Here is a 12,110-nt window from a genome sequence, read left to right as displayed (position 1 = left end):
TTTTAATTATCTCTGTATTATGATACCTAAATACTATCTGTGTGTATGTTTAAAAATGTTTAAGAGAAGCTGTCATAACAAAATGACTTATTGATTAAATCAGGTTTTTCTGTTTTAGACTCCAACTTCCTTTTGTTTCAGGAAACAACACATGCACATAACACACACAACTGTCATACCCAACCATATCATTTGTGTCATGCACGCATGTGACGCACATGGATTGTGGACTAATTGTGTCACAGGGTCGGCTTAAGTAGGATGAGTGTGGCTAATCGGCTACCTTTTCCTTACTAGAGCTTCTGATGGTGGAGTTAGACTTGAGTTGCAGGTAGCTACCAGGTACCACTCCAAGGCAGTTCCCAGTACTGCAGCTGCTGACCCCAAGGGTCAGACTCGCAGACACAGACTTGGCTTGGAGTAACTGGCGGCAGAACAGAATATGGACTCTGTTCAGACTGCAAAGATTCTGAATCCTAGAGCAGAACGGATACTGACATGGAGTCACAGACAGGGCTGGCTTCAGATAATGGGACAGGCTCCAACAGTACGGACTCTGAAAAACTAGCCAGGGCAGCCACTGGTGAAGGATCAAGTACTGCCGGAACGATTACATGTTTGGATACCACCAGTCTGGCTTCAGGAACAGGTACCACCAGTACAGTTTCAGGGTTCATGTACTGCTGATGTGGCTTCAGGCTCAGGTACTGCCGGAGCGGTGTTAAGCTACAGGTACCACCAGGTTTTGGGTTCAGGGATTTCCAGGTGTGGATTCAGGTTCAGGCCCTGGCCACACAAGGAAAAGGGGTTCAGGTTAAGACCTTGGCCACGCAAGGACTAGTGGTTTAGGTTCACGTAGTAACTACATGGGATATTAGAAAGGGGGACCTGGCATACATACAGTTGCACACACACAATGTAGGGAACTACGGGGGTTGCTTAGATGCCTCCCTACTGGGGAGGGCACCTTTGATACAAGATGCCTCCCAGCTATTTTAAAAACGGGAGCGCTCCCACACTGCACGCATCATCGGAAAGCCTGTGCGGCATGCAGAGGAGCAGGAAATGGAGAGTTCACTGTGTAGACGTGGCAGTGAGTATGTCGGCATCCCTGCATAGAGGGGAATGAGGAACAATATAGGGGCACCAGTATTAGTGTTAGTTTGTATTGAAGCATCTAATGAGAGTGTGGAAATGTCACTGCGAAGAAAGGGGGAGCAGGATCATGGGAGGAGTAGAAAAAGAAGTCTCTTCTCTTCTCTGCAGTGCATGATTCAAGTGGCTGTAGTAATGATTGACAGGCATTCCAGACTAGTTCACTACCCTAAAGCAGAGGTCAGGGAGGATTTAGCAGTGTTTTTAAACCACATACATGTAGCTTTAGGTATAACACATTAATCATTATAAACTATATTAGGAGGTTGCTATCCGGTTCCCTATAAGCTGTAAAATAATATATACCATGGGATAATATTAGAAGTAATTTACTGTAGATACTACAATGAAATGAATAATATCTGCTAATGGAGGGCATTTAGGGCATTTATATTTTGTTTATTAGAGAAATGATCCTTCACTGTATGTTTTGCTGGGTCCTCCTCCTCTCACCTTCCCCTTACTGTTGGGGTTCCTCAAGGATCAGTCCTAGGCCCCCTTCTCTTCTCTTTGTATACTGCCCCTATTGGACAAACAATCAGTAGATTTGGTTTCCAGTACCATCTCTATGCTGATGACACCCAATTATACACTTCTGCTCCTGATATCTCACCTGCCTTATTAGAAAACACCAGTGATTGTCTTACCGCTGTCTCTATCATCATTTCCTCCCTCTATCTGAAACTAAACCTGTCAAAAACTGAACTCCTCGTGTTCTCTCCTTCTACTAACCTACCTTTGCCTGACATTGCCATCTCCGTGTGCGGTTCCACCATTACTCCAAAGCAACATGCCCGCTGCCTTGGGGTCATCCTTGATTCTGACCTTTCATTCACCCCCCACATCCGATCACTGGCTCGCTCTTCTTATCTGCATCTCAAAAACATTTCTAGAATTCGCCCTTTTCTTACTTTCAACTCTGTAAAAACTCTTACTGTTTCACTTATTCATTCTCGTCTGGACTATTGTAACTCTCTACTAATCGGCCTCCCTCTTACCAAACTCTCCCCGCTCCAATCTGTCCTGAATGCTGCTGCCAGGATCATATTCCTCACCAATCGGTACACCGATGCCTCTACCTTGTGCCAGTCATTACACTGGTTACCCATCCACTCCAGAATCCAGTACAAAACTACTACCCTCATCCACAAAGCACTCCATGGCTCAGCACCACCCTATATCTCCTCTCTGGTCTCGGTCTACCACCCTACCCGTGCCCTCCGCTCCGCTAATGACCTCAGGTTAGCATCCTCAATAATCAGAACCTCCCACTCCCGTCTCCAAGACTTTACACGTGCTGCGCCGATTCTTTGGAATGCACTACCTAGGTTAATGCGATTAATCCCCAATCCCCACAGTTTTAAGCGTGCCCTAAAAACTCATTTGTTCAGACTGGCCTACCGCCTCAATGCATTAATGTAAGGATCCCTGTGTGGCCTATTTTAAAAAAAAAAAAAAAAAAATTGTTCTCATTCACTTTTTTTTGGAAGTGCATTTGAACAGCAAGGTTGATTGCTGTTGAGGGGAACTAGAAAAAAAAAAAATCTATAAATCTTCAGCAGAGCGAGTGTGAGCGAGCTGAGTGTGTCCTGAGCGTAAGTGTGGACGGCGGTAAGTGTGACTTGTGATTCAGTGACTTTGGATTCAGGGAGTTTCCAGGGGAGGAATTGCTGTCTGATTTTTATTAATACTTTGTATTTATTTATTTATTTTTTTTAATTGAACTGTTCTGTCTGGTGCAATCCCCATTAGGAAATGTGCTCCACGATTGTTAATGCCATCCAGTGCACATCTTGCCACATGTATGCAGTCCTTGAGCAGCCGATCGAGGGTGCATACTGCTGTGCGAGATGTGAGCATGTTGTGCATTTGGAAACCCAGATTCTGACTCTAAATGTGCAGCTGGCAACACTGAGATCCATAGACAACATGGAGAGGAGTCTTCTGCTCACGGAGCAGACGCTCAATGGGACAGATGAGGGGGGTGATGGTGGGATGGAGCTGCAGGACAATGAAGTAGCAAGCTGGGTGACAGTTAGGAAGCGGGGTAGAGTGAAGAGTGCCAGGGAGGCTAGTCCTGATCTGGAACACCCCAATAAGTTTGCTAAGTTGACAGATGAGGGGGGTGCCAGTACAGGGGTAGCACTGCTGCAGCCAGGCATGTCCTCTGAAAGCCGGAGGAGTGACTGCTCCAGTAAGGAGGGAAATAGGAGAGCAGGGCAGGCCAGACAGGTGCTGGTAGTGGGGGACTCAATTATTAGGGGAACAGATAGGGCAATCTGTCACAAAGACAGGGATCGTCGAACGGTGTACTGCCTACCTGGCGCTCGAGTCCGACACATCGCTGATCGGGTGGACAGATTATTGGGAGGGGCTGGTGAGGACCCAGCGGTCATGGTGCACATTGGCACTAATGACAAAGTTAGAGGTAGGTGGAACGTCCTTAAAGATGATTTCAGGGAATTAGGCTGCAAGCTGAAAGCAAGGACCTCCAACGTGGTATTTTCCGAAATACTGCCGGTACCACGTGCCACGCCAGAGAGGCAACGGGAGATTAGGGAGGTTAATAAGTGGCTCAAGAATTGGTGTAGGAAAGAGGGGTTTGGGTTCCTGCAGAACTGGGCCGACTTCTCAGTTGGCTACAGGCTCTACGCTAGGGACGGGCTGCACCTCAATGGGGAGGGTGCAGCTGTGCTGGGGGAGAGAATGGCTAGAAGGTTGGAGGAGTGTTTAAACTAGGAATTGGGGGGGAGGGTATTCATTTTATAGGAGGGGAAGATAGTGCAGACAGAGACCTGGGTACAAATAAGGAAGTTGGGGGTGGCGGTGGCATGGGGGGTGGGGTCAGAACAGTTAATAATTTAAGAAATAGAAGTACAGAGAGGAACATAAAGTGCATGTATACTAATGCCAGAAGCCTCGCCAACAAAATGGACGAATTAGAACTAATGTTGTTGGAGCATAATTATGACATGGTGGGGATATCTGAAACGTGGCTGGATGAGAGCCATGACTGGGCTGTTAACTTGCAGGGCTACAGCCTGTTCAGAAATGACCGTACAGATAAGCGAGGGGGAGGGGTGTGTCTATATGTAAAATCATCCTTAAAACCCATCCTGCGCGATAATATAGGTGAATTTAATGAAAATGTAGAATCCCTGTGGGTGGAGATAAGGGGAGGGGGAAAAAATAATAAATTACTGATAGGGGTTTGTTATAAATCTCCAAAAATAATGGAAGCAATGGAGAATATCCTCGTAAAGCAAATAGATGAAGCTGCGACTCAAGGAGAAGTCATTATTATGGGGGACTTCAACTACCCTGAAATAGATTGGGGAATAGAAACCTGCAGTTCCAGCAAAGGTAATCAGTTTTTGACAATTATGAGAGACAATTACCTTTCACAACTGGTTCAGGACCCAACAAGAAGGGGGGCACTGCTAGACCTAATATTAACCAACAGGCCAGACCGCATATCAAATATAAGGGTTGGGGGTCACTTGGGAAATAGCGATCACAAAATAATAAGTTTTCAAGTATCCTTTAAAAAGATGTGTAGTAGAGGGGTTACAAGGACACTAAACTTCAGGAGGGCAAATTTCCAACGGATGAGAGAGGATCTTGGTGCAATTAACTGGGACGATATCCTGAGACACAAAAATACACAAAGAAAATGGGAGACGTTTATTAGCATCCTGGATAGGACCTGTGCACAGTATATACCGTATGGGAATAAACATACTAGAAATAGGAGGAAACCAATATGGCTAAATAGAGCTGTAAGGGGCGCAATAAGTGACAAAAAGAAAGCATTTAGAGAATTAAAGGAAGTAGGTAGTGAGGAGGCATTAAATAAATACAGAAAAGTAAATAAATTCTGTAAAAAGCAAATCAAGGCAGCAAAGATTGAGACAGAGAGACTCATTGCCAGAGAGAGTAAAAATAATCCTAAAATATTCTTTAACTACATAAATAGTAAGAAACTAAAAAATGATAGTGTTGGCCCCCTTAAAAATAGTCTGGGTGAGATGGTGGATGAGGATGAGGAAAAAGCCAATATGCTAAATGACTTTTTTTCATCAGTATTTACACAATAAAATCCCATGGCAGACAAAATGTCTAGTGATAAAAATTCCCAATTAAATGTCACCTGCTTAACCCAGCAGGAAGTGCGGCGGCGTCTAAAAATCACTAAAATTGACAAATCTCCGGGCCCGGATGGGATACACCCTCGAGTACTGCAGGAATTAAGTACAGTCATTGATAGACCATTATTTTTAATCTTTAAAGACTCCATAATAACAGGGTCTGTGCCACAGGACTGGCGTATAGCAAATGTGGTGCCAATATTCAAAAAGGGAACAAAAACTGAACTCGGTAATTATAGGCCAGTAAGCTTAACCTCTACTGTGGGTAAAATCCTGGAGGGCATTCTAAGGGATGCTATACAGGAGTATCTGAAGAGGAATAACCTCATGACCCAGTATCAGCACGGGTTTACTAGGGACCGTTCATGTCAGACTAATTTGATCAGTTTCTATGAAGAGGTAAGTTCCAGATTGGACCAAGGGAACCCAGTGGATGTAGTGTATATGGACTTTTCAAAAGCTTTTGATACGGTGCCACACAAAAGGTTGATACATAAAATGAGAATAATGGGGATAGGGGAAAATATGTGCAAGTGGGTTGAGAGCTGGCTCAGGGATAGGAAACAAAGGGTGGTTATTAATGGAGCACACTCGGACTGGGTAGCGGTTAGCAGTGGGGTACCACAGGGGTCAGTATTGGGCCCTCTTCTTTTTAACATATTTATTAATGACCTTGTAGGGGGCATTCAGAGTAGAATTTCAATATTTGCAGATGACACTAAACTCTGCAGGGTAATCAATACAGAGGAGGACAATTTTATATTACAGGATGATTTATGTAAACTAGAAGCTTGGGCTGATAAATGGCAAATGAGCTTTAATGGGGATAAATGTAAGGTCATGCACTTGGGTAGAAGTAATAAGATGTATAATTATGTGCTTAATTCTAAAACTCTGGGCAAAACCGTCAATGAAAAAGACCTGGGTGTATGGGTGGATGACAAACTTAAATTCAGTGGCCAGTGTCAGGCAGCTGCTACAAAGGCAAATAAAATAATGGGATGCATTAAAAGAGGCATAGATGCTCATGAGGAGAACATAATTTTACCTCTATACAAGTCACTAGTTCGACCACACTTAGAATACTGTGCACAGTTCTGGTCTCCGGTGTTTAAGAAAGACATAGCTGAACTGGAGCGGGTGCAGAGAAGAGCGACCAAGGTTATTAGAGGACTGGGGGGTCTGCAATACCAAGATAGGTTATTACACTTGGGGCTATTTAGTTTGGAAAAACGAAGACTAAGGGGTGATCTTATTTTAATGTATAAATATATGAGGGGACAGTACAAAGACCTTTCTGATGATCTTTTTAATCATAGACCTGAAACAGGGACAAGGGGGCATCCTCTGCGGTTGGAGGAAAAAAGGTTTAAGCATAATAACAGACGCGGATTCTTTAGTGTAAGAGCAGTGAGACTATGGAACTCTCTGCCGTATGATGTTGTAATGAGTGATTCATTACTTAAATTTAAGAGGGGACTGGATACCTTTCTGGAAAAGTATAATGTTACAGGGTATATACACTAGATTCCTCGATAGGGCGTTGATCCAGGGAACTAGTCTGATTGCCGTATGTGGAGTCGGGAAGGAATTTTTTTCCCCAATGTGGAGCTTACTCTTTGCACATGGGTTTTTTTTGCCTTCCTCTGGATCAACATGTTAGGTTAGGCTATGGGTTGAACTAGATGGACATATAGTCTTCCTTCAACCTTAATAACTATGTAACTATGTAACTTTATGCAGTTAATAGCCCTCTGTGTCTGTACTGTTACATACTTAGGCAGTTAACTGGTTCATGCAGCTTTACATGAACACCCGAGCCTTACACTATGGCTGGTCCGAATAACTATAGCATTTGTTACCATCCACCTCTCGTGTCTCCCCTTTTCCTCATAGTTTGTGAGCTTGCGAGCAGGGCCCTCATTCCTCCTGGTATCTGTTTTGAACTGTATTCCTGTTATGCTGTAATGTCTATTGTCTGTGCAAGTCCCCTCTATAATTTGTAAAGCGCTGCGGAATATGTTGGCGCTATATAAATATAAATTATTATTATTATTATTACATTACATTAAGCCACTAGTGAATAAATATAATAGTTTAAGTTACAACAAGCTTTTTCTAACTTAATTATCTCTAAATATTTAATTACGGTATATGATACACTTAAAACATTTCTAAAGAAGATGTATTAGGACATACAAATATACACACATTCTCCTAGACATAATAGAAAGAAAATCACAATCCACAATGTAAACTTATGTCTACCTTATGATGGTTGTATCGTAAATATAGGCACACTGAGAAATCTATGTTCCATTCTGAACAGGCATTTTATTTAGTACTTATTACGAGCTGTCATATTAAAAATCCAGACAAAACTTCAATAAAAAACCCCATCTCATACAAAACATGTTACTCAACACTGGTAAACACTAAGAAATTGCTAGAAATCAAAATCTAAAATTGCATAAAATGTAATATTAGATCACATCCTGCAGTAAATTCCCATAATACTGACTTGATGATATCTACAGCAAGGCTTCTTTTAGAGAAAGCAAGACCCTGGGCAGAAATTGTTATTTTGACCCATCATTCATACTCATGCTCACACTGTCATCATGATCAATTTTCAATAATACAGACAATGTGCTATAAGATATACACTGCTCAAAAAAATTAAGGGAACACTAAAATACCACATCCTAGATATTTCTGAATGAAATATTCCAGTTGCAAATTTGTATTCATTGCATAGTGGAATGTGTTCAGAACAATAAAACGTAACAATTATCAATGTAAATCAAAATTAATATCCCATGGAAATCTGGATTTGGAATGATACGCAAAATCAAAGTGGAAAATCAAATTACAGGCTGATCCAACTTCAGTGGAAATGCCTCATGACAAGGAAATTATGCTAAGTAGTGTGTGTGGCCTCCACGTGCCTGTATAACCTCCCTACAATGCCTGCGCATGCTCCTGATGAGGCGGCAGATGGTCTTCTGAGGTATCTCCTCCCAGACCTGGACTAAAGCATCCGCCAACTCCTGGACAGTCTGTGGCGCAACAGGACGTTGGTGGATAGAGCGAGACATGATGTCCCAGATGTGTTCAATCGGATTCAGGTCTGGGGAACGGGCGGGCCAGTCCATAGCTTCAATCCCTTCATCGTGCAGGAACTACTGACACACTCCAGCCACATGAGGTCTGGCATTGCCCTGCATTAGGTGGAACCCAGGGCCAACTGCACCAGCATGTGGCCTCACAAGGGGTCTGAGGATCTCATCTCGGTACCTAATGACAGTCAGGCTACCTCTGGCGAGCACATGGAGGGCTGTTCGGCCCTCCAAAGAAATGACACCCCACACCATTACTGACCCATTGCCAAACTGGACATGCTGAAGGATGCTGCAGGCAGCAGATCGCTCTCCATGGCATCTCCAGACTCTGTCACATGTGCTCAATGTGAACATGCTTTCATCTATGAAGAGCACAGGGCGCCAGTGGTGAATTTGCCAATCCTGGTGTTCTGTAGCAAATGCCAAGCATCCTGCATGGTGTTGGGCAGTGAGCACAACCCTGATCTGTGGACATCGGGCCCTCAGACCATTCTCATGGAGTCAGTTTCTAACCGTTAGTGCAGACACATGCACATTTGTGGCCTGCTGGAGGTCATTTTGCAGGGCTCTGGCAGTGCTCCTCCTATTCCTCCTTGCACAAAGGCAGAGGTAGCAGTCCTGCTGCTGGGTTGTTGCCCTCCTACGGCCCCCGCCACATCTCCTGGTGTACTGGCCTGTCTCCTGGTAGTGCCTCCAGCTTCTGGACACTATGCTGACAGACACAGCAAACCTTCTTGCCACAGCTCGCATTGATGTGCCATCCTGGATGAGCTGCTCTACCTGAGCCACTTGTGTGGGTTGTAGAGTCCGTCTCAAGCTACCACGAGTGTGAAAGCACAGACAACATTCAAAAGTGACCAAAACATCAGCCAGAAAGCATTGGTACTGAGATGTTGTCTGTGGTCCCCACCTGCAGAACCACTCCTTTATTGAGGGTGTCTTGATAACTGCCAATAATTTTCATCTGTTGTCTATTCCATTTGCACAACAGCATGTAAAATTAATTGTCAATCAGTGTTGCTTCCTAAGTGAACAGTTTGATTTCACAGAACTTTGATTTACCTGGAGATAGATTCTGTTGTTTAAGCATTCCCTTTATTTTTTGATCAGTGTATTATAGTATAATACACTTGAGACCCAAATCATCAAATTTTTTAAGCCATATTTCGGTTGTAAAAAGCATTGAAAAGTCGTAAAGTTTTGGATCAACGTGAAGCTGAGCTAAAATTTTGTGACTTTTGTGACAAAGCAGGTGGAGGTTGGCGGAATGGAAGTGTAACGATTGCTGCTTGTCAAATTCATGATGAGCGGTGCATTCTTTACACCACAAATCTTACTCTAGTCCCTGACTGGAGTAAGATTAGCAGCAATCCGTACACTACTTATGCCTCTTCATGAATCAGGAGCGATTGATTACAGCACATTCCCAAATTAAGATCAGCATGGACAATGCTGGTCTTAATGAATAGGGCCTATGTGTTTCTTAACTGTAAACTGTTCCTACACTAAAATTATTTGTACTTACAGAAGACTGGAAGCAGGGTAGTGCCAGCAAACAAAAAGCCATAGCAATGCCTATGCAAATTTGTCAGACAGAGTTCTCCTATAAAACAATGTATGGATCGCTTCCATTGCCCTGCACAACTTTCTAATTCCGACACCAAGAAATCACATTTGAGCAGCCTACCAGCAGCCAAGTAAATGGAGCTAAATCAGCACTTGGGCCGATAGGAAAGACTACATTTTAGAGAAGTATTATACAGTATCCAACCACTACTACACCATGTTCCAAATTATTATGCAAATTGGATTTAGGTGTCATAAAGATTTAATTGTTTTGTTTTTCAAAGAAACTCATGAATGGTATTGTGTCTCAGAGCTCAATGGATCACTGAAATCAATCTTAAACACATGTGATAGTTAGTTTTCCAGGTGATTCTAATTAAAGTAAAACTACTTAAAAATGATGTTCCACATTATTAAACAGGCCACAGGTTTCAAGCGATATGGGAACTAAAAAGGATCTCTCTGCTGCTGAAAAACATTAAATAGTGCAATGCCTTGGTATGAAAACGTTAGATATTTCATGAAAACTTAAGAGTGATCATCATACTGTGAGATTTGTGACTGAAACAGAGCACAGATAGAGTTCACACAGATAAAGGCATAATGAGGAAGGTTTATGCCAGGCAAATTAATTGGATTAAGAGAGCAGCTGCCAAAATACCATTGCAAAGCAGCAAACAGTTATTTGAAGCTGCTGTTGCATCTGGAGTCCCTCGAACCTCAAGGTGTAGGATCCTTAAAAGGCTTGCTGTGGTGCATAAACCTACTAATTGGCCACCCATAAACAGTGTTCACAAGCAGAAGCGGTTGCAGTGGGCCCAGACATACATGAAAACTAATTTCCAAACAGTTTACTGATGAGTGTCGAGCAACCCTGGATGGTCCAGATGGATGGAGTAGTGGATGGTTGGTGGATGGCCACTATGTCCCAACAAGGATGCGCTGTCAGCAAGGAGGGGGAGGAGTAATGTTTTGGGCCGGAATCATGGGGAAACAGCTTAAGGTTCCTGAAGGTGTGAAAATGACCTCTGCAAAGTATATAGAGTTTCTGACTGACAACTTTCTTCCATGGTATAAAAAGCAGAAACGTGCCTTCAGGAGAAAAATCATCTTCATGCATGACAATGCCCCATCTCATGCTGCAAAGAATACCTCTGAGTCATTGTCTGCTTTGGTTATATAAGGAGATAAACTCATGGTGTGGCCACTGTTGTGAATTCTGTGGCCAAGCTCCCTCCTGTGGTCGTGAGTGGTACTTCGGCTGGTTTTGTCTATGAGCTTCCTTTGGTGGATGAGAGTGGTACTGTGGCTTCTGAGTTTCCTTCCTCACGTGATGAGGTTAAGTCCTTAGGTGCTGCTCTATTTAACTCCACCTAGTGCTTTGATCCTGGCCTCCAGTCAATGTTCTAGTATTGGTCTTGCTTTCTCCTGGATCGTTCCTGTGGCCTGTCTCTCCTGCATAAGCTAAGTTTTGCTTGTGTTATTTTTGTTTACTATTTTTTCTGTCCAGCTTGCTATATTGGTTTTCTTGCTTGCTGGAAGCTCTGGGACGCAGAGGGAGCACCTCCGTACCGTTAGTCGGTGCGGAGGGTCTTTTTGCCCCCTCTGCGTGGTTGTTTGCAGGGTTTTGTGTTGACCGCAAAGCAATCTTTCCTATCTTCGGTCTGTTCAGTAAGTTGGGCCTCACTTTGCTAAATCTATTTCATCTCTGCGTTTGTATTTTCATCTCAACTCACAGTCATTATATGTGGGGGGCTGCCTTTTCCTTTGGGGTATTTCTCTGAGGCAAGCTAGGCTTATTTTTCTTTCTTAGGGCTAGCTAGTTTCTCAGGCTGTGCTCGAGGCGCATAGGACTGGTCAGGAGTGTTCCACGGCTACCTCTAGTGTGGTTGGATAGGATTAGGGATTGTGGTCAGCAGAGTTCCCACGTCTCAGAGCTCGTCCTATGTTTTTGGTAATTGTCAGGTCACTTTGTGTGCTCTGAAATTCAAGGTCCATTGTGGTTCTGAATTACCTGTTCATAACAGTACTGGAGGCCCAAAGTACTAATGCTTCTCAATAGAGGGAAAAGAGAAGTTCTGAGACCATTTTTTTTTCTTTGCACTGTGTTCTGTCTTTC

The 12,110-nt window shown here is 43.4% G+C and overlaps 1 protein-coding gene across 11 annotated transcripts in view; it reads right to left on the bottom strand.

Annotated features, from left to right (window-relative positions):
- Positions 1 to 12,110, bottom strand: part of REPS2 (RALBP1 associated Eps domain containing 2) — a 441,759-nt gene that overhangs the window by 220,541 nt on the left and 209,108 nt on the right. The window lies entirely within an intron of this gene.

The sequence above is a fragment of the Ranitomeya imitator genome, chromosome 3 (assembly GCF_032444005.1).
Source record: "Ranitomeya imitator isolate aRanImi1 chromosome 3, aRanImi1.pri, whole genome shotgun sequence".
NCBI classification, from domain to species: domain Eukaryota; kingdom Metazoa; phylum Chordata; class Amphibia; order Anura; family Dendrobatidae; genus Ranitomeya; species Ranitomeya imitator.
The sequence above is the reverse complement of the archived record's forward strand: the minus strand, read 5'-3'. Positions and strand labels throughout refer to the sequence as shown.